The sequence below is a fragment of the Chiloscyllium plagiosum genome, unplaced genomic scaffold (genome assembly GCF_037043375.1).
Source record: "Chiloscyllium plagiosum isolate Xiang-an unplaced genomic scaffold, Cpla_swu_hap1 HiC_scaffold_6, whole genome shotgun sequence".
NCBI classification, from domain to species: domain Eukaryota; kingdom Metazoa; phylum Chordata; class Chondrichthyes; order Orectolobiformes; family Hemiscylliidae; genus Chiloscyllium; species Chiloscyllium plagiosum.
In genome coordinates this window covers 56903093-56930823 of record NW_028270144.1, presented here as the reverse complement: position 1 = coordinate 56930823, position 27731 = coordinate 56903093, and the positions used below count along the sequence as shown (strand labels likewise).

At 40.4% G+C, this 27731-nt stretch overlaps 1 protein-coding gene and 1 pseudogene across 1 annotated transcript in view; both read right to left on the bottom strand.

Annotated features, from left to right (window-relative positions):
* The window catches only part of LOC122550574 (high affinity choline transporter 1-like), a 65191-nt gene extending 63400 nt beyond the window's left edge, over positions 1-1791 (bottom strand). Inside the window, 1 exon segment of the mRNA XM_043691510.2 lies at positions 1764-1791. The gene's annotated coding sequence lies outside the window, so the exon portion shown is untranslated.
* A 15406-nt stretch (positions 1792-17197) lies between these two features.
* LOC148149768 (uncharacterized) lies at positions 17198-23018 on the bottom strand (annotated as a pseudogene).
* Positions 23019-27731: the final 4713 nt, after the last annotated feature.

Here is a 27731-nt window from a genome sequence, read left to right as displayed (position 1 = left end):
GACATTCTGCTGAAGACAGAAACTGGCAGACTGGACCCATCTTCCTCGCCACACATTTTTCCTGACCTAAGCTCCGAAACACTCCAAAACCCATGTGCACTTCCAGGTTAAAATTTAGCTCATTTTTTTTCAACTGAAGCCTACTTAGTGCCTTTGAAATGATTAACATAATGTCTTTGCTTTGTACTATTTGCTTCTATTTAATAAAGTCTAGGATTCTGTATGCTTTTCAACAAACTTATCAACTCATCCTGCCACTTTTATGGATTTGTGTGTGTGAACTTTGGATTGCTCTGTTCCTGTAACCTCAGTAAAATTGTGATGCAACTGTTCCTTTACCACAAGTGCTGCCTGACCTGCTGAATATTTTCAGCATTTCCTCTTTTTATTCGAACCCCACTGCTGCTTGTTTAAGTTTTTATAAATACACATCAAGCTGTCACTGAGGCTCCCACAAACAGTATTTAGGGAGCTGATTAACATTGAAACTGGATTCAAACAAATATTCTTCAATATACTCTATAGTTTATTGGAAATCAAATCACAGATCTTACAGGGTAGAGCTTAAGAAGCTTGGTGTGGTTTTTGCTACATAGGTTACACTCTTGCTTGAAGAGTGAAGTAGCAGAAAGTCAGATTAGAACATAAAACATAGAACATAGAACAATACAGCGCAGAACAGGCTCTTCGGCCCTCGATGTTGCGCCGACCTGTGGACTTTTCTCAGCTCGTCTCCCTACATTATCCCAAAATCATCCATGAGCTTATCTAAGAATTGTTTAAATCTCCCTAATACGGCTGAGTTGATTACATAAGCAGGTAGGGCATTCCGCACCCTTACCACTCTCTGTGCAAAGAACTTGCCTCTGACATCTGTCTTAAATCTATCACCCCTCAATTGTAGTTATGCCCTCTGTACAAGCTGACGTCATCTTCCTAGGGGAAAGTCTTTCTCTGTCTACCCTATCTAATCCTCTGATCATTCTGTATGTCTCTATCAAATCCCCCTTAGTCTTCTTCTTTCCAATGAGAAAAGACTCTCAATGAGAAAAGTCTCTCAGCCTTTCCTCATAAGACCTTCCCTCCAGACCAGGCAACATCCTGGTAAATCTCCTCTGCACCTTTTCCAATGCTTCCACATCCTTTGTGTAATGGGGCGACCAGAACTGTATACAATATTCCAAGTGCGGCCGCACCAGCGTTTTGTATAGTTGCAGCATGACATTGCAGTTCCGGAACTCAATCCCTCTACCAATGAAACCTAACACACCGTATGCCTTCTTAACAGCACTATCCACCTGGATGGCAACTTTCAGGGATCTATGCACATGGACTTCAAGATCCCTCTGCACATCCACACTACCAAGAATTCTTCCATTGACCAAGTACTCTGCCATCCTGTTATTCTTCCCAAAGTGCATCAACTCACATTTAGCTGCATTGAACTCCATTTGCCACCTCAGCCCAATTCTGCAGTTTATCCAACTCCCACTGCAACCTGTAACATTCTTCCAAACTGTCCACTACTCCACCGACTTTAGTGTTGTCTGCAAATTTACTAATCCATCTATACCTGCGTCAAAGTCATTTATAAAAATGACAAACAGGAGTGGTCCCAAAACAGATCGTTGTGGAACACCACTAGTAACTGGACTCCAGACTGAATATTTTAGGTAAAATAAAATGCAACTAAATACATCCAAAGATTCCAGGCAGATGATGTTAATTTTCAAAAACGATTACTGTTTATCAAAAGTACATACCTCAATTTTATATATCTTCTCAAGCATAAACCAAATTCATTTTGATGCTAGAGTTGCTTTTGTTTCAAATTACTGCTATAAAGCAAGAAGGCAGCTTACTTTTATATTCTGTATTGATACCTTATCTGCTCAGTTTAGTTCAAAGGTATTTGCAATTCAGGTGAAAAGTCAAAGACTTGTTTTGATTATTTGTAAACTTTACAGCTCGAAGATAATACTGTGTGATAAAGGATCATGAAAAATGAGAAATAAAAAATATATTGATGATTCATTTTATTCATGGATGACTTATCTCTATAGCTTGCAACACACAAAAGCCTGTTTTCACTTTTACTATATATGATGGGTTTACAGGCTTGTGTTGTTGACTAACAAGGTAGTGCCACTTACCAACGAAAGCTTTGATTTGTACACACCTTTGCTAGAGGAAGATGTTCAAAATGTGTAGTGATGTTTTTCAAAAAAAAATCTACTTTTCTCATCAACCTGTTCAGGGATGTTATTATATTCCTCTTGAGCAGGTGGGACTTGAATCTGGTCCAGGGCAGAGACACTACCACTGAGCCACAAGAGGGCCCCAATATCCATAATGCAAGGAAATACAGGTATTTGGATCAGGTTGCTGAAATTATTTGGGGTGATCATTAACTAATCTACCAGTGAGAAACTGTTGGGGCTGGATTGGGCACATTTTTTAAATGCTTCTGCAGTGATTACACATCAATTGATATTGACAACTTAAAGAAAAATGATCATGTGCTAAATGAGGATAAAAGAAGAAAGAAGCAAACTGGCATTTCAGAACTGCCTTAGGCTTTAGTGGAACTTTTGATTCATCTTATTAGAATGGTGCCACTGTTTAAGATGTGTGGTAAGGACAAGCCAGGGAATGATAGACCAGTGAGCCTGACCTCGGTGGTGGGCAAGTTGTTGGAGGGAATACTGTGGGACAGGATGTACATGTATTTGGAAAGGCAAGGACTGATTAGAGATAGTCAACATGGCCTTGTGCTTGGGAAATCATGTCTAACAAACTTCATTGAGTTTTTTGAGGAAGTAACAAAGAGGATTGATGAGGGCAGAGCGGTACATGTGATCTATATGGACTTCAGTAAGGCATTCGACAAGGTTTCCCATGGGAGACTGATTAGCAAAATTGGATCTCATGGAATACAGGGATAACTAGCCATTTGGATACAGAACTGGCTCAAAGGTAGAAAACAGAGGGTGGTGGTAGAGGGTTGCTTTTCAGACTGAAGGCCTGTGACCAGTGGAGTACCACAAGGATCGGTGCTGGGCCCTCTACTTTTTGTCATTTACATAAATGATTTGGATGTGAGCATAAGATGTACAGTTAATAAGTTTGCAGATGACACCAAAATTGGAGGTGTAGTGGACAGCGAAGAGGGTTACCTCAGATTACAACAGGATCTGGACCAGATGGACTAATGGGCTGAGAAGTGGCAGATGGAGTTTAATTCAGATAAATGCGAGGTGCTGCATTTTGGGAAAACAAATCTTAGCAGGATTTATACACTTAATGGTAAGGTCCTAGGGAGTGTTGCTGAACAAAGAGACCTTGGAGTGCAGGTTCATAGCTTCTTGAAAGTGGAGTCGCAGATAGATAGGATAGTGAAGAAGACGTTTGGTATGCTTTCCTTTATTGGTCAGAGTATTGCGTACAGGAGTTAGGAGGTCATGTTGCGGCTGTACAGGACATTGGTTAGTCAATGTTGGAATATTTCATGCAATTCTGGTCTCCTTCCCATCGGAAAGATGTTGTGAAACTTGAAAGGGTTCAAAAGAGATTTACAAGGATGTTGCCAGGGTTGGAGGATTTGAGCTATAGGGAGACACTGAACAGGCTGGGGCTGTTTTCCCTTGAGTGTTGGAGGCTGAGGGGTGACCTTATAGAGATTTACAAAATTATGAGGGGCATGGATAGGATAATTAGACAAAGTCCTTTCCCTGGGGTAGGGGAGTCCAGAACTAGGGGGCATAGGTTTAAGGTGAAAGGGGAAAGACATAAAAGAGACCTAAGGAGCAACTTTTTCACACAGAGGGTGGTACGTGTATGGAATGAGCTTCCAGAAGAAGTGGTGGAGGCTGGTAAAATTGCAACATTTAAAAGGCATTTGGATGGGTATATGAATAGGAAGGGTTTGGAGGGATATTGGTCGAGTGCTGGCAGATGGGACTAGATTAGATTATGATTTGGAGATGCTGGTGTTGGACTGGGCTGTACAAAGTTAAAAATCACACTACACCAGGTTATAGTCCAACAGGAAGCACACTAGCTTTCAGAGCGCTCCTTCATCAGGTGTTTGTGGAGGATACAATTGTAAGACACAGAATTTATAGCAAACGTTTACAGTGTGATGTAACTGAAATTATACATTGATAAATACCTTGATTGTTTGCGGAGTCTTTCATCTGTTTGAATACCATGATAGTTTCACTTCTTTCATATGTAAATCACAAAACTTTTTTTAAAAAGTTGCATTCTCAGGTTAACTGTAACAATTGGTGTTAGGTAGACAATATGTTGAAAGTATTAGCCCACTGTGTTTTCTGTCTGTGCCATAATGTTCAGATACTGAATAAAGATCTGCCAATAGCACTTCAGCTCAACCAACAATTCTCCAACATTCAATACAATCCAGCAGTGATCTCAAAATCCTTTTATCTCAGAGCTTACAATTGATCTTAGCCCAAAGGCCATCTTGAGTTACTGAAGGAACTGAGGGTAAAAAATTGCAGAGGCTTTTACCACAATCTTCCAATCCTCCTTGTGGGTTTGAAATCAGTGGTTTGCAATTGTTAGATTTTTATTATTCAGGTGAGAGTGTTAAGCCATCAATACAGGCCTGTCAACCTAAGATTAAAGAGAAAAAATTTAGAGACATGAAATTGGGACAAAATTAATTGTCATTTGGAAAAATATGGAATAATGAATGAAAGTCATGTGAATCTGTTACAGGGAAATCATGTTTGACTGACTTGATTCAAATCTTTGAATTAGAGAGTATTGATGAGAGGAAGGTTGTGAAATTGGATAGATTGGGAGGCAGGAAGCTAGAATTTGGTGCTTGTAAAGTGCAAGGAGGGAAAGCATTGCGTGGTCTTTTTAAAAGATCGTGTACTTTTAATGTGTTTAAAGATTTAAAATGAATGTCTGTGAGCAGCAGCTCGAAAGTTTGCAGGTATACTCCCAAATTGAAACATTTATATCGGAAGGCTATACAGTTAGCAGGCCAAGCATTAGTTTTACCAAGCCAACAGGCTTTTGAATTAGTCAATCAATTTGAACCAAGTACTTAGATACCAAAAACCTATTAAATTTAAATCTGATGGTTTTGACAACATAGGACTAATCCTATTGTAAGAAATATTGACATGTCATCATGGGTATAAAAGAAAGGGGCAATTGGACAAAGACCCAAGAGCAAGTTGCCATTCACCAAAGCTAATAGCTCTTAGCTCTCAAGAGAGAATCATTAGCTCTCACAGCCTATTTATGTCTTAGAAAAAGCACCATCTAAATAACAATGGTACCAATGACAGAGAAGGCATTACTGAGAGAAGGATCAATGGAGAAGGCACAGAACATTCCAAAAGGCACGTAACCTGGTTGTAATTTCAAGAGACTATACTCTAGTCTTTGTTATATGAATGGAATTTAGATTTATTGGAACACCATACCATTAAAATCTTGTTTTATTTGGGAATAGTTAGTAGTTAGAAGGGATTTACTCAGTTTGTAAATAGTTTAATTAATTTGTTCACTGTTAGAGTTAGATAAATAAATTGTTACTTGCTGATTTTAAAGTGAATGCCAGGGATTTATTTTGTTTAACCCCTAAAAATTTCTGAAAAGCAGGTTACACTACTTTCCACATTCCTTTTACAGATCGTAGGGAAAGGTGCTCCTCTTGGGGTGTTTTGGTTGTAGTTCTCATGGGGTATCCACCTTCATTTCATAACAGTAGCGTGTTCAATGTATTTATGGACTTTCTAAAGACGTTTGACCAGATGCCACTTAATAGACTTAATAGTAGTATTGAAACCCATTGGATTAGAGGGGCAGTGACAGCAGAGGTACAAAACTAAGGACCATAAAACCCAAAATGTAGTGGTAGGTCATTGGTTATTAGACTGGGTGCAGGTATATATTGATGTCCTACATGCATCAATTTTAGAATTAGAATTTCTTTTGATGTAATCGAGATTTGAACAGGAGGGGTATAATTTCGAAGTTGCCAGGTAACACAAAACTCAGAATTATAATGAGGACGGGACAGATAGACTAGCCAACTAGGTAAGCATATAGAAAACTAAAGATAATACAGCGAAGTTTCATTGTTGTTTACAAGGAAACAAGGAAAGATAGTGTATACTAAATATCACAATTTTAAAGAAGTGCAGGAACAGTGAGACTTGAAGTTCACATGCATAAATCTTTGAAGAAAGCAGGAAAAGTAGATTAAGCTGCTAGTTAAAATAGATAATTGTGTTTATAAGTTGATCTGTGGAATACATACGAAAGAAAGTTGTAATAAACTCTAGACTAATTGTATAGGCATGTAAAGGTCTGAAAGGGTTCATGTTGAGGACTGCATCACACCCCATCAATATGATAATGCCATGAGCTCTTTATTGGGAGAATAACTTTGGACTTCAAATGAACAAGACCTAAAATTAAGGTCTCCCTCAAAGGTTCTGTATTAATGTGTTCCATTTTAATATACCTAGTGGCTATTATTCAATAAACCACATCTTGTTGAAGATGAGGACCATTACTTATTAGAAAACCAAGTGGTATTCCTCTACCACATCAGACTAACCTACCCAGTAGACAAGTAACAGGAAAGAGTATGATGGTAACAGTTCTACCAGGTGGCTCATTATGATGAGTTGTGTTTAGAATTCATCTTACACCACGCCTGTTTTGACTAAAGTCACAGACCTGAAATGTTAACTCTTCTTTCTCCACAGATAGTGCCAGATGTGCTGACTATTCCAGTGTTTTCTCATTTTATTTTAGAGGTGAAACTTCTTAAAGTTTGTACATTTTTTGTCGTCTGAATATACTGCCTGGAAAGGTTGTGGACGCTTATTCAAAGACAATTGCAAAGTACTTGAGGGGAGAAAAATATAGTGCTTCGGGGAAAGGGAGGTGTGATTTCTCAAAGAACTGGCACGTCAAAATGGTCTGAATGCCCTCACCCTGTACAGTATCATTCAACAATTCAATGATGCCACAGTGTCACTAAGGGTAGCCCAATTTTGTTTCAGTCTTGGGTCTTGGACAATTTCTTTTTGTCTTCACAAATATTGCAGGCAATGTAGATGTGTTGTGTCATGTTTGATTCTCATGTATCTGTTTTGTACTTGAAAAATGGTAAATGCCTTGAGTTGTGAAACCTTACTGTATCTGATTCTAACCACACCTGGTCCATCCAAATACATAAATTTGCACAATTTGTTTATTCTTAAGGGTTGGTTTCTGGCTGACACTAATACACATATTCTTGCTTTACCTGCTGGTTGAACATTATTTGGAAAAGTTTGATAATAGAAATAGCACCAGTACTGAAGCATGATTTGTCTAGGTTTGTGTGCGAGTGTCCAAATAAGGTAAACCTTAATACATCTTCAATTAACCAGCCTCTTGTTATTAAATAATAATCAGGCTTCACAAATCAAAATCAAAGGTGAATGCCCTCTTTTCAGGATCCATAAAATTTTTACTACTTTCTCTGCATTTTAAAATTATTTTTAATTGTCCAATTCTTAGCATTAATCACTCCTTTAAAATGACAATGTTAATGCTGATAAATTAGGTTCTTATTTCTGCAACTTACTTTCTCTCCTACATTCTCAAATATTTCTTATCTTAATGATTCTCCATCTCTCACCAATAACAACTATAATAAAAAATGTGTACTTATTTAGGTATCAGAGGTCTGGAAACCAGTGTAGGTTAGCAAGGACCAAAGCGATGGGTAAACAGGATGTGGTTTGTGATACAATTTAGACAGCAGAGTTTTGAATGAGCTAATGTTTATAAAGGAAATGTGAGACTGGCTAGAAGAACTTTGGAACAGTTGAATTTGGAGGTGACAAAAGGCATGAATAAGTATTTCAGCGGCAAAGAGGAGATGGGTGATGTAGAAATCGAAACCATAATGATGATAAACATGGGTTCAGGAGCTCAATTTGGAGTCCAATAAAATAATGAGGCTGCAAGTTTGAGATGGTTACCAGGGAAGGGTTTGAAATCATTGGCAAGTATAAAGCATGTCATTGGATTTGTCATTGACAGATATGGTCTTCTCAAAATTTAGTTGGCAGAAATTGTAGCTCATTCAGGATTAGATGTCAGACAAGCAGTCTGGTGGCACTGAGGCAGTGGAAGATCAAGAGAGCTGGTGGAGATGGAACAAATTTGACAGTAGCCAAGTGAAGTGATAGCAAGGAGTTGCCTGTGGTCATTAGTAAGGAATGGTCAGTCTCGGGGTAAATCTTTGCTGTTTGAGGATGGATGAATCACTATCTGATGAAGGAACAGCGCTCCAAAAGCTAGTACTTCCAAATAAACCTGCTGGACTATAACTTGGTTTTGTGTGCTTTTTAACTTTGCCCACCCAGTCCAACACTGGCTCCTCCACATCAAGGATGAATAGAACAGACCAGTACCAGTATCTTGCAGATACAGTTTTGAGGATCTCAGGATCAGCCTGTAATAGAGTTGGTTAAACATAACACTTTCCATAGAAAGATAACGGCATTTTCTTTTTCAGGAATTAAGTTACTTCCCAGCTCAGGAAGTCACAGAATAAGGAAGCAACAGCACCATCTTCTCAAGTTTGAAGGATTCAATTAGAAATAAGTTAAAATTAATAGATAAGCTTAAGCCAAATAGAAATCAAACAAAACAGAAATAGTCTGATAGAAATATAGACAATAGGAAATCATGACCTTTAGAGCAAACATGTACAAGCCCAACTCTTTCAAGATATCAATAGAAGACGTTCGTGATAATGGTTGTAGGGAGTCAGAATACACAATACTTTATCAAAATGTTTCTGCCGTTTTAAGAAGACATATAAAAATGACTGTATAAGTCAAATCTCACTTTTATTATTATTTTCTCTTGTGAAATGTGGTCTTGGTACTATGCAAGAATTTGTGTGGTTGCATGGGGAAAACACTACTGCCTGTATAGTACAGTCTGATTGCTGTCTGATTTGTTCACACATGCACAAAGTCTGGATTCTTGTTGAGCCAAATGTCTTGAAACAATTTTATTAAGTTAAATTGCTATATTCTAATAGATCTGTACCAGCTTTGGCTTCTGTGCTAACTGATGTTGCTTTACATTACAGACACATAACTGACTGAGCACACGTCACTGCATACACTGTACTAAGTGTATGACTGAAGGTGAGATGAGAATCTTAATACCAGAACATCAAATGTCTTGATGTAATGTAATTGTCTTAAAAGTACAATTCTGTCTCGTCTGAAATCTACGCAATATCACAACAAAAACTGAGTATGAGTAGTTTTTATTGTATAATATAATTACATATATTTCTTTATCCATCGAGAAATGTTTAATTCCTTGCTTTTTTTTAAAACCATGAATGCAATGAAAAATATTTTTGAGTTGCATTGGAAGATACCTGGGACATGAAAATGCACAGACCTTGCTGTTAATAATTAGTTGTACTGGATTCTACCTATGATGCTTTTGGTACTGGCCATGTGGAGAAGTCCATGTCAGAAGGAATACACTTCATTTTCTGGGGTTAGCGGGTATCCACAACACTATGGCTGCATCTTGGTTACCTACCAGCATTGGTTAACAGAACGTTGGCATCAACTTGGGAGTTCACTGGCTTCCCTCCCTTAGCCATACCAGCCTTTAATAGAGTTGGTTAAACATATCATTGTCCACAAAAGAAAATATATTTTCTATTTCTGAGATCTAAGTAAATTCCCAAGACTGAAAATGCACCTCCTAACTAATTGTATATTCTCTGCCTTCTGGAGATTGTTAAGTCACTTCTCATGGTGTGTTGGTATCAAGACAAATGTCAGAATAAATCTGAATTGGAGAAGTCGGAAATTGTATCACAATGAGTGTCTGCCCCTATCTTCCCTTTCCGTCTCTCCTGCAATAGTGTCTTCATAAGGAGCAAATGCAAAACCATAACTTACGTTGAAATCTGGTATATTGCCAGAATCAATTTGCACATTTTGTGGCAAATTGATAATGCAGCACCATCTGGTGACCAGAGCTTGCAAGTGTTTGCCACCTCAAATCAATGAGAGAGTGAAAATCTATTGGGTAACTGGCAGTGAGTATGGTGTCAGGTAAACCAGTGAAATCATAAAGAGAAGTTGAAAAAGCAGCCCAAAATCTTCCTTCTTCCCTCTGGATTTCCCAGGAGGCACCAGTGTGATCAGAAATGCCTCTGGATGGATTGTTCAGCCTTACATAATACACTATTTAAGGCTTTTAAAGAGACTTTAATCCCTTTGCAATGGCTCCCGTGTTGCAAATCAAGTTGACAATCCAGCAAGGTAAGGAAGAAGACTGCACAGTAGAAAAGTATTGAATCAAGCTGACAGCATTGCAGCGCTTATAGATGGATCAGCTATAGTGTAAAACCACTGCTAACAGGAGCAGTTATTTTGGAAATTTTGCATTAAAAGAGACTTTGTGTCATTGCATTCAGGCCATTTTGATAGATAAAAGACACCACTGGCATTAAAACCTGTGTCCCTTCTTATGATTCCAATGCAAAGCATTGACATTTTGCATATATGAGTTTCCCAGTGACTAATGAAAATAATATTCTGACAAAATCTCACATTTTGCAACTCCTTCTGTGATGAACTAAAATGAACATCAACATTGACTGAACATTGTTTGGTTGGCAACTATTATATCAAACTAATTTCCTCAAATTTAGAACACAGAACTTAGAATGGGACAACGCTAGCACAGGTCCTTTGGCCCACCATGTCTGTACTGACCATGATGCCAAACTAATCCCATCTGCCTGCTCATGGTCTGTAATCCTTTGATCCCTGCTTGATCATTTGTCTATCTAAATATCTCTTAAACCTTGTTAATGCATCTGTCTCTATCACTTCTCTGGGAGTGCATTTCAGACATTTACAACTCTCTTTGTAAAAAACTTGCTTCGCACATCTCCTTTAAACTTGCCCCTTCTCACCTAAAATGGATGCCTCCAATATTTGCTATTTCCACCAAAACAAAAACCTCTGATATGCAAGCAAAACGATCCATGTTTGTCCAACCTCTCTTGTAGGTAATACACTCCAAACTGGACAACATCCATTTCTTCCTGGCAAAAAAGGCCTGAAACATCCCCATCTATTACCACTCCCCTCCACCTGGCCGAGCTAATCTTCACTTTGAACGTGGGTAGGACAGTGGCTCAGTGGTTAGCACTGCTGCCTCACAGTGCCAGGGACCCGGGTTTGATTCCAGCCTCAGACAACTCTCTGTGCGGAGTTTGCACGTTCTCCCCATGTGTGCGTGGGTTTCCTCCGGGTTTCCTCCCACAGTCCAGAGATGTGCAGGTCAGGTGAATTGGCTGTGCGAAATTGTTCATACTGTTTAGGGATGTGTGGGTTAGGTGCATTAGTTAGAAGTAAATTTAGAGTAATAGGGGAGGGAATGGGTCTGGGTGGGTTACTCTTCGGAGGGTAAGTGTGTATTTGTTGAGCCAAATGGTCTGTTCCTACACTGTAGGGATTTTATGGTAACTCCTCTCACTTTCTTTAGGGCAAAGAAGTGACCATGGGTACCCAGATGAGCCCCAGTTATGCGGGGCAGTTGAACACACTTTGTTCCATCCTACTTGGGCCTCCACCCACAACTCTTTCTCCAGTATATTGATGACCTCATTGGTGTTGCTTCTCTCTCTCATCTGGAATTGGAAAAGTTTATCAATTTGACTTTCAGTTTGACTTCCAATTTCCACCCTGCTCTCACCTTCACCTGCTCCAAATCCGATTCCTCTTTTCCCATTCTTCCCAGCACTGACCCTTGCAGAACACCACTGGTCACAGATCTCCAGTCAGAAAAAAACACCCACACACAACTACCCTCTGTCTTCTATGACCAAATCAATTTCATATGCAACTTACTAACTCACCATGTATCCCATGTGACTTAATCTTCAGGGACCTTGTCAAATGCTTGAGTAAAGTCCATTTCGACAACATAATGCCGTACCTCATTAATTATCTTTGTCACTTCCTCAGAACCTCAAACAACTTTGTAAGACAAACTTCCCCTTTCCAAAGCCATGCTGACTATCCCTAATAACTCCATTACTTTCCATATGTGAGTAAATCTTGTCCCTAAGAATCTTCTTCCATAATTTTCCTACCACCGATGTAAGGCTGAATGTCTTATTATTTCCTGGATTATCCTTGCTGCCCATCTTCAACAAAAGAATAACATTAACTATTCTCCAGTCTTGTGGGACCTCATCTGTAGACAAAGAGGATATAAAGATCATTATCAAGGGCCCAATAGTCTCTTCTGTTGCCTCTCTCAGTATGCTGGGACCGATCCCATCAGCCGTATCAACTTAAATACCTTAATCCTTTTCAAGATGCCCAACACCACCTCTCTTAATTGACTTGGCCTAGAATATCAACATATCCAACCCTAATCTTACCATAATGTCATGTCTTAATGGATATATAGTCTTGTCAATTATATCTTAAACTATTCTGGTTTTCTACCAGGTTCCCCTCTCCCTTTACAATTGGGATATTAGTTCTGCATCAATTGTGTTGAGGTGGAGGTGAGAGCTTCAAGTTCCTAGGAGTAAGTTCCATCAACAATCTGTCCTCGTCCACCCAAGTCAACATTACAGTCAAGAAAGCACAACAATGCCTGTAATTCCTCAGAATGTTAAGGAAATTTGGCATGTCCACCATGATTCTTACCAATTTTTATAGATGCACTGTAGAAAACATCCATGATGAGGAGGAGCCGGTTTTAGACTCGGGTGCACAAAGTTAAAAGTGCACACCGATATCTCCACATCATGGCCCCTATCGTACATAGAAGCAGAATGTGATCTAAGATGATCTAGAGGTCTCCAGTTGATGAACAGACAACGAGGAATACAGAAACTTTAGCTGTGGTTAAGAGAGAATGGAATGTTATATCTCCCTTGTTTGTCTCTATATGCCAGAGCTACTAAGTCTAACTAAGTTTGGAATTTCTGCCAAATGTCTGTCAATTGCAATAGTACATGTGACCCTATTAGTGCAAAAGCTAATCATTATTGTTCAAAACCTGGTGTTCTGTGATTTTTTAACTTTGTACAATAGGAGCCCACTCTGAGGCCTTGTAGTCAGGCTGTAATAATGGAAACCTACAACTCTGCTCTTAGCCTCTTTTGGCTCCCTCCAGCGTCTCTTTCAGGCACTCAACATTGTCTCTTTCCAGAATGAATAAGCCCCTTGTGAATATGTTGTAGATCATTACATTGATTAAGAAGGCATATGCCATCGGCTGGGCATGGAGTGCAAGAGTTGGCAAACCATGCTTTGGCTATTTAAAACCCTTGTTAGGCCGCATTTGGAATTCTGAATGCAGTTTTGGTCGCTACACTACCAGAAGGACATGGAAGCTTTCGAGAGAGAGTGCAGAGAAGGTTTACCAAGAATGTTGCCTGGTCTTGGGGACATTGGCTATGATGAAAGGTTTAAAAAGACTAGATTGTTTTCACTGGAAAGACAGTGGCTGAGAGGAGACCTGATAGAGTTCTACAAAATTATGAGAGGCATAGATAGGGTGGAAGTCAGAGGTTTTTTTCCAGGATTGAAGTTTCAATCACAAAGGGGCACAGGTTCAAGGTGAGTGGGGAAGATTAAGGAAAATGTGTGAGGGAAGCTTTTCACACAGAGAGTAGTAGGAGCATGAAGAGGTGAAGAAAGCAGGCACATTGGTGACATTTAAAAGACATCTGGATGGTTACATGAATAGGGAGGGAATAGAGGGATATAGACTGAATAAGGGTAGAATGTTTGTTTTTTTGTTAGGGTATAATGATTGGTATGGGTTTGGACGGCTGAAGGGCCTGTTCCTGTTTTGCACTTCTCTTTGTTCTTTGTTTTCTTTATAGACATCATGGCCTTGACAAAAATAGGACTGATACATGAAACTAAATTCTGATATTTTGTTGCACTGACGTTGGAATCCCTGGATCATTGCAGATGCTGGAAAGCTGAAACAAAACAGAAAGTGCTGCAGAAATGCAAAAAGTCTGGTAACATTCATTGAGAGGAAAACTGAGTTAACATTTTGAGTCCAGTGACCCTTTGAAAGAAATGACAATAGCTGGCAATGGGCAGCATTTATCTTGATGATGCATGTGGTGAATGTGGGGGGGAGGGGGAGGAAAGGCAAGGAGAATGAATAGATGGAGCCCAAAGAGAGAAGATGGGAGAAGCAAACAAAGAGATTGCTGCTGATGATAAACCAAGAGAGAAATAAATGCTGGGTAGTGTGCAAGTGAGAACATTGGGTAGTTAAAAATGGGCAGGGAACAACCCATAGCACACAGGAACCAAGTGTGGGGGTAGAGTAACTGACATGGAACAGCATGATCGCATTCTGAAGTTATTGAACTCAATGTTGAGTCCTGAAGTCTGTAAGGTACCTAACCGAAAGATGAGGTGTTGTTCCTCCAGCTTGTATTGAACCTCACTGGAGCAATGCAGCAGACCTGAGACAAAAACGTTGGCATGGGAACATGATGCTGTGTTAAAGTAACAGGCAACTGGGAACTTGGCCATTTATATGGACAAAATGTAGGTATTCAACAAAGCAATCATCCAGTCTGTATTTTGTACCCTCAGCATAAGGGAGATTACATTGTGAACATGAATACAGTAGATTAGATTGAATTAAGTGTCGGTAAATAGGGAGTGGTAAATAGGAATAGGGAGTGGGGTGGGGGGGGGGGGGGCGGTGGCAGAAGTGAATGCAGGTGGCGTGTAAAGCAGTGTAGTTGGAAACTATTAATGCATTGAACAAAATGCTCAATGTCCAAATTTCAGATAGGTCTAAAAGGAAAGGTCGCATGTGCACCTATTTTTGGTAAAAAGTGCTTATATTTGTGAACTGGGGATTTTTCATTATTAAGTTGCAAATAGGTGGTAGAAGGAGAAAGTGAGGACTGCAGATGCTGGAGACCAGAGTTGAAAATTATGGTGCTGGAAAAACACAGCAGGCCAGGCAGCATTCGAGGAGCAGGAGAATCGACGTTTTGGGCATAAGCCCTTCTTCAGGAATGAGGCTGGTGTGCCAAGCGGGCTGAGATAAAAGGTAGGGGGGAGGGAATATGGGGGAGGGGCTCTGGGAATACGATAGGTGGAAGGAGGTGAGGATGAGGGTGTTAGGCCAGAGAAGGGGTGGGGGTGGAGAGGTCGGGAAGAAGATTGCAGGTCAAGAGAGCGGTGCTGAATCCGGGGGTTGGGACTGAGATAAGGTGGGGGGAGGGGAAATGAGGAAGTTGGAGAAATCTTGGTACAAACCAAGTTTTAATATGTGGTGAGCTGCTTAGCCAGTGGCCATTTTAAAGGATCATTGGTAATGGCACAGAAAGCCTCAAAAATATTTTGGGAAATTTTAGGACGGCACAGTGGCTCAGTGGTTAGCACTGTTGCCTCACAGCACCAGGGTTTCAGTTTCGATTCCAGCCTTGAATGACTGTGTGGGTTTCCTCCAGGTGCTCCGGTTTCCTCCCACAGTCCAAAGATGTGTAGGTCAAGTGAATTGGCCATTCTAAATTGCCCATAGTGTTAGGTGCATTAGTCAGAGGGAAATGTGTCTGGGTGGGTTACTTGTCGGAGGGTCGGTGTGGACTTGTTGGGCTGAAGGGCTTGTTTCCACACTGTAGGGAATCTAATCTAAATTGCTGCTTCACTTGGAAGGTGAGTCTTGGGCCTTTGATAATGAGTGGTCTTTGACTTAGCCTCATTGTATGTTAGAAATAAAAGTTGGTTAAACAGTCAGTTTTATTACATATTACTTTAAAACCTGAAATCTTGATTGTATTATGGTTTTGAGGCTTGATTAGGTTATGCATATTGATTAGGTAGAGTATTGATTAATCAGCTCTAAGACTTTCAAAATTTAAATATTCTCTTTTGTGATTTATTATAGTGAATGTACTTTATTGTCCATGTGGGGCATTGTAAACCCTAGGAGAAACCAGAAATAGAAACATTGATATAGCCAACAGTAACTCAGTTGTTTCAGTGGGGGATTAAATAAAGTTTTGTGCAGCGTGCATAGGGCTCTGTGTTCACTGTTGCAGAGGTATCTTATCAAGTCGTAATTAAAAAGCCATCAAATTAGTTTGGGTCTGACCATGAGATGGTGTGACAATCAGAAAAGCATTAAAAATAGAATTTCGGAAAGCCTCAACACTCAGAAACAATAGAAGACTTTCGAGACAGACCACATGCTGAGGGACAGAAATTCCTCCACTTGTTGTTAAAGACATAAAGAGACAGAAGAGACCTTTGTATTGACTGTGAGCAAACCTCAATTGAAAAGCACAACTGAATGAGGTGTAAATCACCTCTTGGTTTAGAAGGCACAAGTCAGGGGTGTAATGGACTTCTCTTCACTGGATGTGTGCAGTGCCAGCAACATTCAAGAATCTTCACACCATCCATAACAAAGCACCCTAAGTGATTGATACTCCAACTAACACCTTAAAAATTCACTTCTACCACCAATGTATAGGGGTAAAAACAATGACTGCAGATGGGACTGCAGATAGGTATCATCTACAAGATGCACTGCAACAATTCACCAAAGCTCCTTAAATAGTACCTTGTAAATCTCTATCTTCTACCACCCAGAAGGACAAGGCAGTAAATGAATGGAAAAACCATCACCTGCAAATTCTTCTCCAAGTCAAATACCATCCTAACTTGGAAATATTGTCACTTCTCACTGTCACTAGGACAAAATCCTGAAATTCCCTCCCTAAAAGCAGTATACCTGTACCTATACCAAATGAACTACAGTGGTTCAGGAAGTCAGCTGACCACTGCTTTCTTGAGGGCAATTATGGATGGATAATAAATGCTAGACTAGCCACAGTCTGTGAATGAATAAAACAACAGTTCAACCACAGCAGTAATCCACATACCTTCTGGAACCCTACCATACACCACAGGTGATAAACAGTCATTTTTGCCCAGAAGGGTGAACATTAGAGTATGTTAGTCACCATAGCACAGAATCACTGAATCACAGAGGTTTATGGTGCTGAATGATGCTTATTCAGCCCACTGTGCCTGCACCAACTTGCTAAATAAGCATCATTACTCGTGCTAATTTTCTGCTTTTACCCATTACTTTTGCATGTTATTTTAATCCAAATAAATTTCTTGAACCACCTTCTTTCCCAAGCATCTTTAATTTGTTGTGCTGCAAGTTGCCTCTATTCCTTAGTTTCCTTCAGCTTTTTGCACTTAGCTTCTCATTCTGCTTTGGTGTGATTGCTTCTCAACCATACTATTCTGACCAACCTTCTAACAAGCATGGCGCTTGTCTGAGGGTATTGCTTTGAAGGTAGGAAAAATTCTGCATGGCTTCTAGCCTTAAACTTTGATAATCTAGATGCTTGAGACAAAAGTTGAGTCTTCAGCATAGCGTACTTGGTGTTGATTGGGTTACATGATGTAATCGCACTTGAAAGCAAGCATAATGCATATATGTCATCCACTCATTTGATATTGAATCTTGTCTTCTGACAAACAAAGAAAGTCATAGCATATTCTCAGTCTTCAATCTTACAGAAGAATCATAAATCTTGACAATATGTAAAAATTTTGAATCAATTGCATTTGATTTCACTGGCTGATAGTTTAAATAATTAAAACAAGAATCCTGAATATGCTTCTTAGATTTGCTATTAGCGGTTAGCTCTTTGAGGAGATGAGGATCCGAGCAAATTCCATCATCATTGAATAGAGTGTTTCAGTTGTCATCCTCAAGTTCTTCAAGAATTGCTGTTTCAGTGCACTCAGGTTATTTTGTACAAGTGGTCAGTAGGCATGAAACTAGTAAAATCTGGTTGACACTTTGCAGAACAGCACCAGTTTCAGAATTCCCTTCTCTGTCTGTCAGATCCATTGCAATGTTACTTTTTTCTACTAAAGACTCAGCCTTTTCTGCTCCTTGTTTCATTACTTGCATGGCTGAAAGAGCAATGAACTTGGAAGGTCTGGTAAAACTGCATTTCCAGATGAAGTGGTGGATAGAGTGACACTGTTGTCCTTTAGAAACATTTCTGTTTCCTGTGAGAAAGAGTCATTAGCAATCCTAGTTTCATGCTCTTTCACTGATACAGCATAACTCTTGTAAGAATGGTTTATTTACTTCTGCTGCTTTAATGCTTCAATGAATATTGTCTATTGCCTCTTTCTATTTCCTGTACCTCATTTACACCTCCTGAGCATTCTAATGCAGTTTGTTTCTCAGCATCTGAGCATTTATAGACAGCTAATTGAGAGGATACTAGTTCACTAAGCTTAATAAAATTGTCAGAAATGCAACTACCCACAACAGAGGCAGCTTTTGAACAGAGAGATTTGCTGATGTCAGTCTTTCACACTCTTGTAATAGATTCTGCATTATTGGATCTGTCATTATTTCTGTGTTCTGCCTGGTTACCACTAGGTGTATCTGTGGTAATTTGTTGTGAGGGGGTTTGGATTTCTGTGTAACTGGACTTCAATCCTTCTACACTACTCTCAGCTATCAAACTAATAATTGGTTATTTCAAGTAAACTATGAATATTTCCCATTTTTTACTGACATTGCTTCTTCATGCATCAATTCTTTCTTGATTACTGTGCAATTGACTACAATTTGATCCTAGCATATATTTTTGTGGACTGCCTTTTTGCTGTTTAACTACTCCGATTCCAGTCTGTTTGCTTTACCTGATCTCCTTTCTCATATAGAGTTCATGGTTTGCCTCTTCTTAAAATCTTTGTTAGTATGCCCTCCTTGAGACAAATTGCTGTGTGTGTGAATCCACTCGGGTCATTGCAAAGTAACACCTTTTAGAATAGTGTTTGTTGCTCCATGCTCAAGTGGGAGCACGGGGAATGCACAGAGTTTCATCTTTCCTCTCTGACTGTGGTTTGCTTGTGTCCTGTTCCAGCTCCATAGGGATTTTCTTTTCATATTTTCCACCTCAGGCTGTGTCCAGGCAGCTTGCAGTATAAGATATAGGCAAGAAGACCCGCACATGATTTTGTGTTATTGTGGTAGCTGAATGACAAATCCAACAAGTAGGAAGACAAGCATGGTGGAAAAGACAATGGAGTGAATCATCTGAGAGCAGCAATAACCCTTGGGTTGCTGCTCTTCTACTTATGGTTTTACTCTGTACCCATCCCTGCATTTCTAAGGTCAGTTTCAGCTGCTGAAAGCCTCAGAAAGGTGCAGCCAAACTTTTAATTCTAAATGTTTAATGCGTAGGATAATCTAAGGAATCCAGGCCATATCATTTTTTTACAGTAATAATTGCCTTTTCCAGCAAGCTCATTCATTCATTTACTAAAACACTGAGCAGCTGCGGGACACAGCTTTTCGATGTGTTGGTGGATGAATTTCTGAGAGCTAAGTGCATAAAGGGATAAGCAATGAGATAAGTGGATAGGGGACAGGATGGCCTAATGAGTAGGTGGGCATAGTGACCATGTAACTTAGAGACAGTGAGAAGTGCAGTTGCTGGAGAGTCAGATAAAATAAAGAGTGGAATTGAAAAAAACAGAGCATCAGAGGATTCCTGATGAAGGGCTTATGCCCGAAATATCGATTCTCCTACTCCTCGGATGCTGCCTGACCTGCTGTGCTTTTCCAGCACCACACTCTCGACTCTGATCTCCAGCATCTGCAGTCCTCACTTTCTCTCCAGCATCAGAGGAGAAGGGGAGTCGACATTTCAGGTCGGAATCTTTCATCAGAGATTGGGGCTGAATAATAAATAGAAAGAGAGGATGTGGAGCTAGGGGGAAAGGTGGGTGGGATGGTGATAGGTGGATGCTGAAACATCAACTCCCCTTCTCCTCTGATGCTGTTTGACCTGCTGTGCTTTTTCCAGCTCTACCCTTTACCCAATAGACACCATGTAACCAATGCATCAGAAATTCCAAGGACATATATCTTTGGAGTGCATCCAGTCTCCAACTATCCAGCCTGCTGCTGCAATCTGAATCTTTCACTGTTGATCATTCTAGGAATTTAACTAATTTTATTCTGCTCGCTAAGCAGTTTTACAAAATCCTTAGTAAGAATGTAGATTGATACGAAATTGCAGCTGTATTCAAAGTCCAAAAATGCTGTAGCAATATTAGCAATGTATTGAGATAAGTCCTTCTATCACAATTTGGAAACTTCTGAATTATAAGAAAGCATCCACGTCTGTGCTGTTGGAAGACAATATTAAATCATTGATGGCCTTTAACTCACTTAGAGTTGGATGGCCTTAACTTTATTAATCATTAACAATTCGTTAATTACAGGCTTTGACAATTGAATAGAAGGAGGCTGTCACATTTTATTTAAACAAAGACACAGTAGTCTGCATAACATAAATAGCTGGTTGAAACCAGGCAAAAAGGAGCCATTGAATTATGGCAGATGCTTACACATACACAATCGAGCCACAGTGAAAGGAATAAAAGAGCACAAACAGAACACAGCAGAATTGAACAAAGCTGACTATATTGTGCTGCCATCCTGAGACTTGAACCTGGTAACACTGATTCAGTCAGTTGTTTCTTGGAAACCTTGTGTGTCACTCTGCATTAATATTACAACAAAGCCTTCTACCATATTTGGACAGCCAAGCCTATCATTGATAGGACAACTTGGGGTGAAGCGCTCCTAATATGAAAGCAGTGTTATGTCAATAATTGTGTTTTATTAGCTTTTACCAATTATGAGTTGAAAAATGTGCTGGATCCAGCTCAGTTACAAAACCAATGTTTTGCAGTCCCAATTGTATATTTTTCATTACCTGATACTGTTTTTAAAGCAAAATGTGGAATTTTCTATTACTGGAATTTTTTTAAAAAGAAGTCATACCTATGATGTGTTCATCACTGACAAATCCAGGTATTTTTGTCCAATCCTAGTTACCCTGAGATGAGTTTGAGATGTCTTCTCAGAACCCCTGCTGGCTGAGTGGTATTCTTTGTAGCAGTTTGATACAACTGAATGGCTTGCTTGATCAATTAATTCAGGGGCATATAAAAATCAACCACATTAGTGTGAAATTGAAGTATTCCACTTGTCTGCTGGAGCACAAAAAGATGGGCTTTTGTGATACCTTTGATGTTTTGATCAGTGGGATCCAAAGCCATGATAGCAGCAGTTTGTGCTTGCAGGACAGCATGCAAACCTCACTTTCACCTAGGGTACAGAAGAGGTCTAATGTACATAACTAAATGCCTGGTGCACTTTAAAGCTTCCACGCAATGTCAGGGCTCATGAAGGTCCACTTCCAGCCAGATGCATCATTTGATATTCATCAGGAAGTGGTAGCCACCTCCAGAAACACACCTGCTATAAAGTATCAAACAGTGAATGTTGTAGCTTCTTTTGCAGCATTACAATGGACACAGTAGATATGTGGCTGTGTCCTTTGCTCTCAATATAGTATTCTCTATATAGGGAGACAGGATGCCAATTTGCGGAACATTTCAGAGAACATCTCTGGAACACATGCACCAAGCAACCCCACATTCTGTGGCCAACCACTTCAACTCCCCTCTCACTCCACCAAGGACATGCTAGTCCTGGACCGACTCCACCACCAAATCCTAGCCACCAGACACCTGGAGGAAGAACGCCTCATCTTCTGCGTTGGGACATTCCAACCTTCCAACTACATGGCATCAATGTTGATTTTACCAATTTCCTCATCTCCCCTCCCCCTACGTCATCCCAGATCCAACCTTCCAACTTGGCACCACCTTCTTGAACTGTCCCACCTGTCCATCTTCCTTCCCAGCTATCCGGTCACCATGCTTGGATCTATTATCATCAGCCCTCACCTGCATCCACCTATTGTTTCCTCCACCCTCCCCCCCCCCCCCCATTTATCTCTCAGTCCCCTTTACCACCCCACCCCCAAAGTTTCTGATGAAGAACTTATGCCCAAAACGTCAATTCTCCTGCTCCTCGGATGTTGCCTGACCTGGTGTGCTTTTCCAGCGCCACATTTTTCGACCCTAAACAAAAAGAATATGATCGCATAAAACTAACCTTCTGAAACAAAGAACTGCAGATGCTGGAAATCCCACACAAAAACAGAAATTGCTAGAGAAACTCAGTAGGTCTGGCAACATCTGCAGAGAGAAAACAGAGCTAACGTTTTGAGTTCAGTGACCCTTCTTCAGAACTGGTAGTAGTGAGGAAAAGGTTGTATATATGTTGAAGATGATCATGGCTGATATGTTTCTCAACCTCATTCTCCTGCCTTCTGCCTGTAAAAAAATATTCAACAACAACATACTAATTTGGAAAGCTGTTTGGTTAAATGTTTTTAAAAACTAATAGCAGAAAGGGAGATGGTAGTAGTGCAGGAAATTGGTATTGTGGTCGAAAATCAGCCACAATCTAACTGAATGGCAGGCAAACTCGATGTGCTGACTAGCCTACTATTTTTTCTATGTTCCTATGTCTGTGTTGTGCAGCCAAAATATCAAAAGGAAGAACTCTCATAGAACCTACCTTGAGGAGAATTAATTTGAATTCCACAGGGTTGTACATATATTTGGGTTGCTCCCATAAAAAGTAAATGAATCTTTAAGATTTCATGAGATAAGAGAACTAAGAGAGAAGTTAAAAATAAAACTGAGTTCACAGCATATTCTTTTAGATATTGTGCTAAATTAATACTATTGCATTTTTTAATTTTCCCTTTGTATAAAATAAAATTTTTCTTTTGGTTAAAAATCTGAAATCTATGTCCTAGCTTTATAAGTTAATTACTATATGTGTGGATTCTTCCTTAACTGTTAGTAGTTCTTAACAGGATCATAGCAGGAGTTAGAACCACCCCTTAACTCCATACATAATACTGTAAAATATAGGAACAAAATTAGGCCATTTAGCCCAGCAAGTCTGCTGTACCTTTGGGTCATGGCTGATATGTTTCTCAACCTCATTTTCTAACCTTCTCCCCATAACCTTTGATTCCCTTATCAACCAAGAACCATTTGATCTCTGTCTTAAATATACTCAATGAGTTGGACTCCATAGCCCTCTACAGCAATGAGTTCTATAGATTAACCACTCTTTGTCTGAAGAAATTCTTCCTTATCTCAGTTCTAAAGGGTCATCCCTCCACTCTGAGGCTGTGTATTTGGTCCTAGTCTCTCCTACTAGTGAAACATTTTCTCTACATGCATTCTATTCAGGCCTCTTAGCATTTTGTAAGTTTTAGTCATTTATTGGTTGTCCCTTGTTGCCTTTGAAAAGGTGGCAGCGAGCTGCCATCTTGAACTGCTGTAGACCATGCACTGTACATGCACTATTAATTAGATTAGATTAGATTACTTACAGTGTGGAAACAGGCCTTTCGGTCCAACAGGTCCACACCGACCCGCCGAAGCGCAACCCACCCAGACCCATTCCCATATAGTTACCCCTTCACCTAACACCACGGGCAATTTAGCGTGGCCAATTCACCTAACCTGCACATTTTTGGATTGTGGGAGGAAATCGGAGCACCCGAAGGAAACCCACGCAGACACGGGGAGAATGTGCAAACTCCACACAGAGAGTCGCCTGAGGCGGGAATTGAAACCGGGTCTCTGGCACTGTGAGGCAGCAGTGCTAACCACTGTCCCACCGTGCCGCCCAAATGTTTTGGGGAGAATTCTAGGATTTTGATGCAGTGACAATGAACAAACGGTAGTATATTTCATGAGTTGCTTGGAGGGGAGTTTGCAGATAGTGGTATTCCCATGTATCTACTGCACTTGTCCTTCTCAGTGGATGTGGTTGTACATTTGGAAGGTGTTGTCTAAGGATGTTTGAATCTCCACAGTGAATCTTGCAGATGGTACACTCTGCTGCTACTGAGCCTCGGTGGGGGAGGGAGTGGATGTTTGTGGATGTGGTTTGCTTTGTACTGGATGGTGTCAAACTTCTTGAGTGTTGCTGGAGCTGCACACATCCAGGCAAGTGGGGAGTATTCCATCACATACCTGACTAATCCCTTGTAGCTGGTGAACAGGCTTTGGGGAATCATGAGATGAGTCTTTCGTTGCAGAACTTCTAGTGTTATGACACCGCAGTAAAACCTACTGATAATTAAACCAAACACAGAAAAGCTCATCTCACGGCAGCACGGTGGCACAGTGGTTAGCACTTTTGCCTCACAGCGCCAGAGACCCGGGTTCAATTCCCGCCTCAGGCGACTGACTGTGTGGAGTTTGCACGTTCTCCCCGTGTCTGCGTGGGTTTCCTCCGGGTGCTCCGGTTTCCTCCCACAGTCCAAAGCAGGTCAGGTGAATTGGCCATGCTAAATTGCCCGTAGTGTTAGGTAAGGGTTAAATGTAGGGGTATGGGTGGGTTATGCTTCGGCGGGTCGGTGTGGACTTGTTGGGCCGAAGGGCCTGTTTCCACATGTAATGTAATCTAAAAAAAAACCTCATAATCTATTAAAGTATGAGTGACAGAGAACTACCCAAATACCATTATTTAACAAAAAATATCAATTTTATTCTTTAACTCTAAAGTGAACATTAAACAACAGCTATTTACAACTCTAAGCCTCCTTTCTCTTAAAGGTTTGTTATCTACCTCCCACTCTATAAGAATACAAAGGAACCTCAATTACCTGGCATTTGGTTATCCAAATATTCGATTATTCAGCAAGATTGTAAGGTCCCAGTGCTCAGCAAAACTATGTTATCCAGCATTCGATTATCCAGAATTCGATTAACCGAATGGAATATGCACACCCGTATCCTTCGGATAATTGGGGTTTCTCTGTATATTGATTCATTAAAACCTCTATTAAATTTATAGTAATGCAATTTTCAAAACCAGACAGTGGCTGTCATCTCCGATGTTGATCTTCCTCTGTTTGTAGACCTCCCTGGGTCATCTTTGGTCTGCTGCTGCACAGATTTTTCATATGGAAAAGATAACTTTGATAGTGAATGTTGTCAGGCAGTCTGTCTGAGAATGGCAGGTGGTCCTCTTCTCATCTAACAGTCCAAAATGCCTGCTTTTTATACCCCAAAATCAGATCGTCTCATTGGTTCGATGTAGTCAAAACAGTAAAATTCAAATTTGATTGGGTTTTAGTATCTTGGGGCAGAACTTAAACTGATTGGTTAAATTCGAACTGCTGTGAAAACAAGCCAGCTATCTAGATTACAGCAAAAATGCTATATCTTTTTATTTTCCGGCATACTCTGTGACTGCAAGTGCTTGCCGGCTTTTCAGCTTTCACTCTCTCTTAAAGGTACAGTACACGCCTTCAACTTCATATGTAATTGATCTCCTCTTGTGACAACTATTTAAAAGGCTTATATAATTCAGTTCCTGGTCAATGGTAACCCCTATGATGTTATTGGTAGGGGATTCAATGATGGTAATGTCATCAAATGTCAAAGGTCAATTATTAGATTCTCTCATCTTGGAGATGGTCATTGCCTGGTATTTGTGTGGCCAAGTGTTATTTGCTCCTTGACTGGATTTTGAACATCTTGCTGCATTTGGTCATGAATTGTTCCAATTTCTACGGATTTGCTAATGGTGCTGAACATCAGTAAACATCTCTACTCTGATCTCATGATGGAGGGAAGCTCATTGACAAAGCAGCTGAAGATAGTTGGATCTTGGACTACTGTTACTTGTAAGCAGTGTGGCCCCTCAGCCACTCTGAAGTTCCTCTGAAATTTCATGCACACTGATTGGCATGATTCATTTTCTGCCGCTCCACACTTAGGCCACCTTGCTGATCTTTGAGGGGCCCTATTCTCTCCCTAGTTACCCTTTTGTCCTTTATGTATTTGTAAAAACTCTTCGGATTCTCCTTAATTCTATTTGCCAAAGCTATCACATGTCCCCTTTTTGCCCTCCTGATTTCCCTCTTAAGTGTACTCCTACTGCCTTTATATTCTTCTAAGGATTCACTTGATCTTTCCTGTCTATACCTTACATATGCTTCCTTCTTTTTCTTAACCAAACCCTCAATTTCTTTAGTCATCCAGCATTCCTTATAACTACCAGCCATTCCTTTCACCCTAACAGGAATATACTTTCTGTGGACTCTCGTTACCTCATTTCTGAAGGCTTCCCATTTTCCAGCCATCCCTTTACCTGTGAAAATCTGCGCCCAATCAGCTTTTGAAAGTTCTTGCCTAATACTGTAAAAATTGGCCTTCCTCCAATTTAGAACTTCAACCTTTAGATCTGGTCTATCCTTTTCCAACACTATTTTAAATCTAATAGAATTATGGTCGCTGGCCCCAAAGTGCTCCGCCACTGACACCTCAGTCACCTGACCTGCCTTATTTCCCAAGAGGCCCATATAGATCACATCTACCACTCTGCCCTCATCAATCCTCTTTGTTAGTTCCTCAAAAAACTCAATCAAGTTTGTGAGACATGATTTCCCACACACAAAGCCATGTTGACTATCCCTAATCAGTCCTTGCCTTTCTAAATACATGTTGAAACTTTATTGCTGGAACAGCACAGCAGGTCAGGCAGCATCCAGGGAACAGGAGATTCGACGTTTCGGGCACAGGCCCTTCTTTAGGCCTGTGCCCGAAACGTCGAATCTCCTGTTCCCTGGATGCTGCCTGACCTGCTGTGCTGTTCCAGCAATAAAGTTTCAACTTTGATCTCCAGCATCTGCAGACCTCACTTTCTCCTTTCTAAATACATGTACATCCTGTCCCTCAGGATTCCCTCCAACAGCTTGCCCACTACCGACGTCAGGCTCACTGGTCTATAGTTCCCTGGCTTGTCCTTACCACCCTTCTTAAACAGTGGCACCACATTAGCCAACCTCCAATCTTCTGGAACCTCACCTGTGACTATTGATGACACTAATATCTCAGCAAGAGGCCCAGCAATCACTTCTCTAAATTCCCAAAGAGTTCTGGGGTACACCTGATCAGGTCCTGGGGATTTATCCACCGTTACCGCTGGGTCCTCTACTTTTTGTCATTTACATAAATGATTTGGATGCGAGCATAAGAGGTACAGTTAATAAGTTTGCAGATGACACCAAAATTGGAGGTGTAGTGGACAGCGAAGAGGGTTACCTCAGATTACAACAGGATCTGGACCAGATGGACTAATGGGCTGAGAAGTGGCAGATGGAGTTTAATTCAGATAAATGCGAGGTGCTGCATTTTGGGAAAGCAAATCTTAGCAGGACTTACACACTTAATGGTAAGGTCCTAGGGAGTGTTGCTGAACAAAGAGACCTTGGAGTGCAGGTTCATGGCTCCTTGAAAGTGGAGTCGCAGGTAGATAGGATAGTGAAGAAGGCGTTTGGTATGCTTTCCTTTATTGGTCAGAGTATTGAGTACAGGAGTTAGGAGGTCATGTTGTGGCTGTACAGGACATTAGTTAGGCCACTGTTGGAATATTGCGTACAATTCTGGTCTCTGTCCTAACGGAAAGATGTTGTGAAACTTGAAAGGGTTCAAAAGAGATTTACAAGGATGTTGCCAGGGTTGGAGAATTTGAGCTATAGGGAGAGGCTGAACAGGCTGGGGCTGTTTTCTCTGGAGCGTCGGAGGCTGAGGGGTGACCTTATAGAGGTTTACAAAATTAGGAGGGGCATGGATAGGATAAATAGGCAAAGCCCTTTCCCTGGGGTC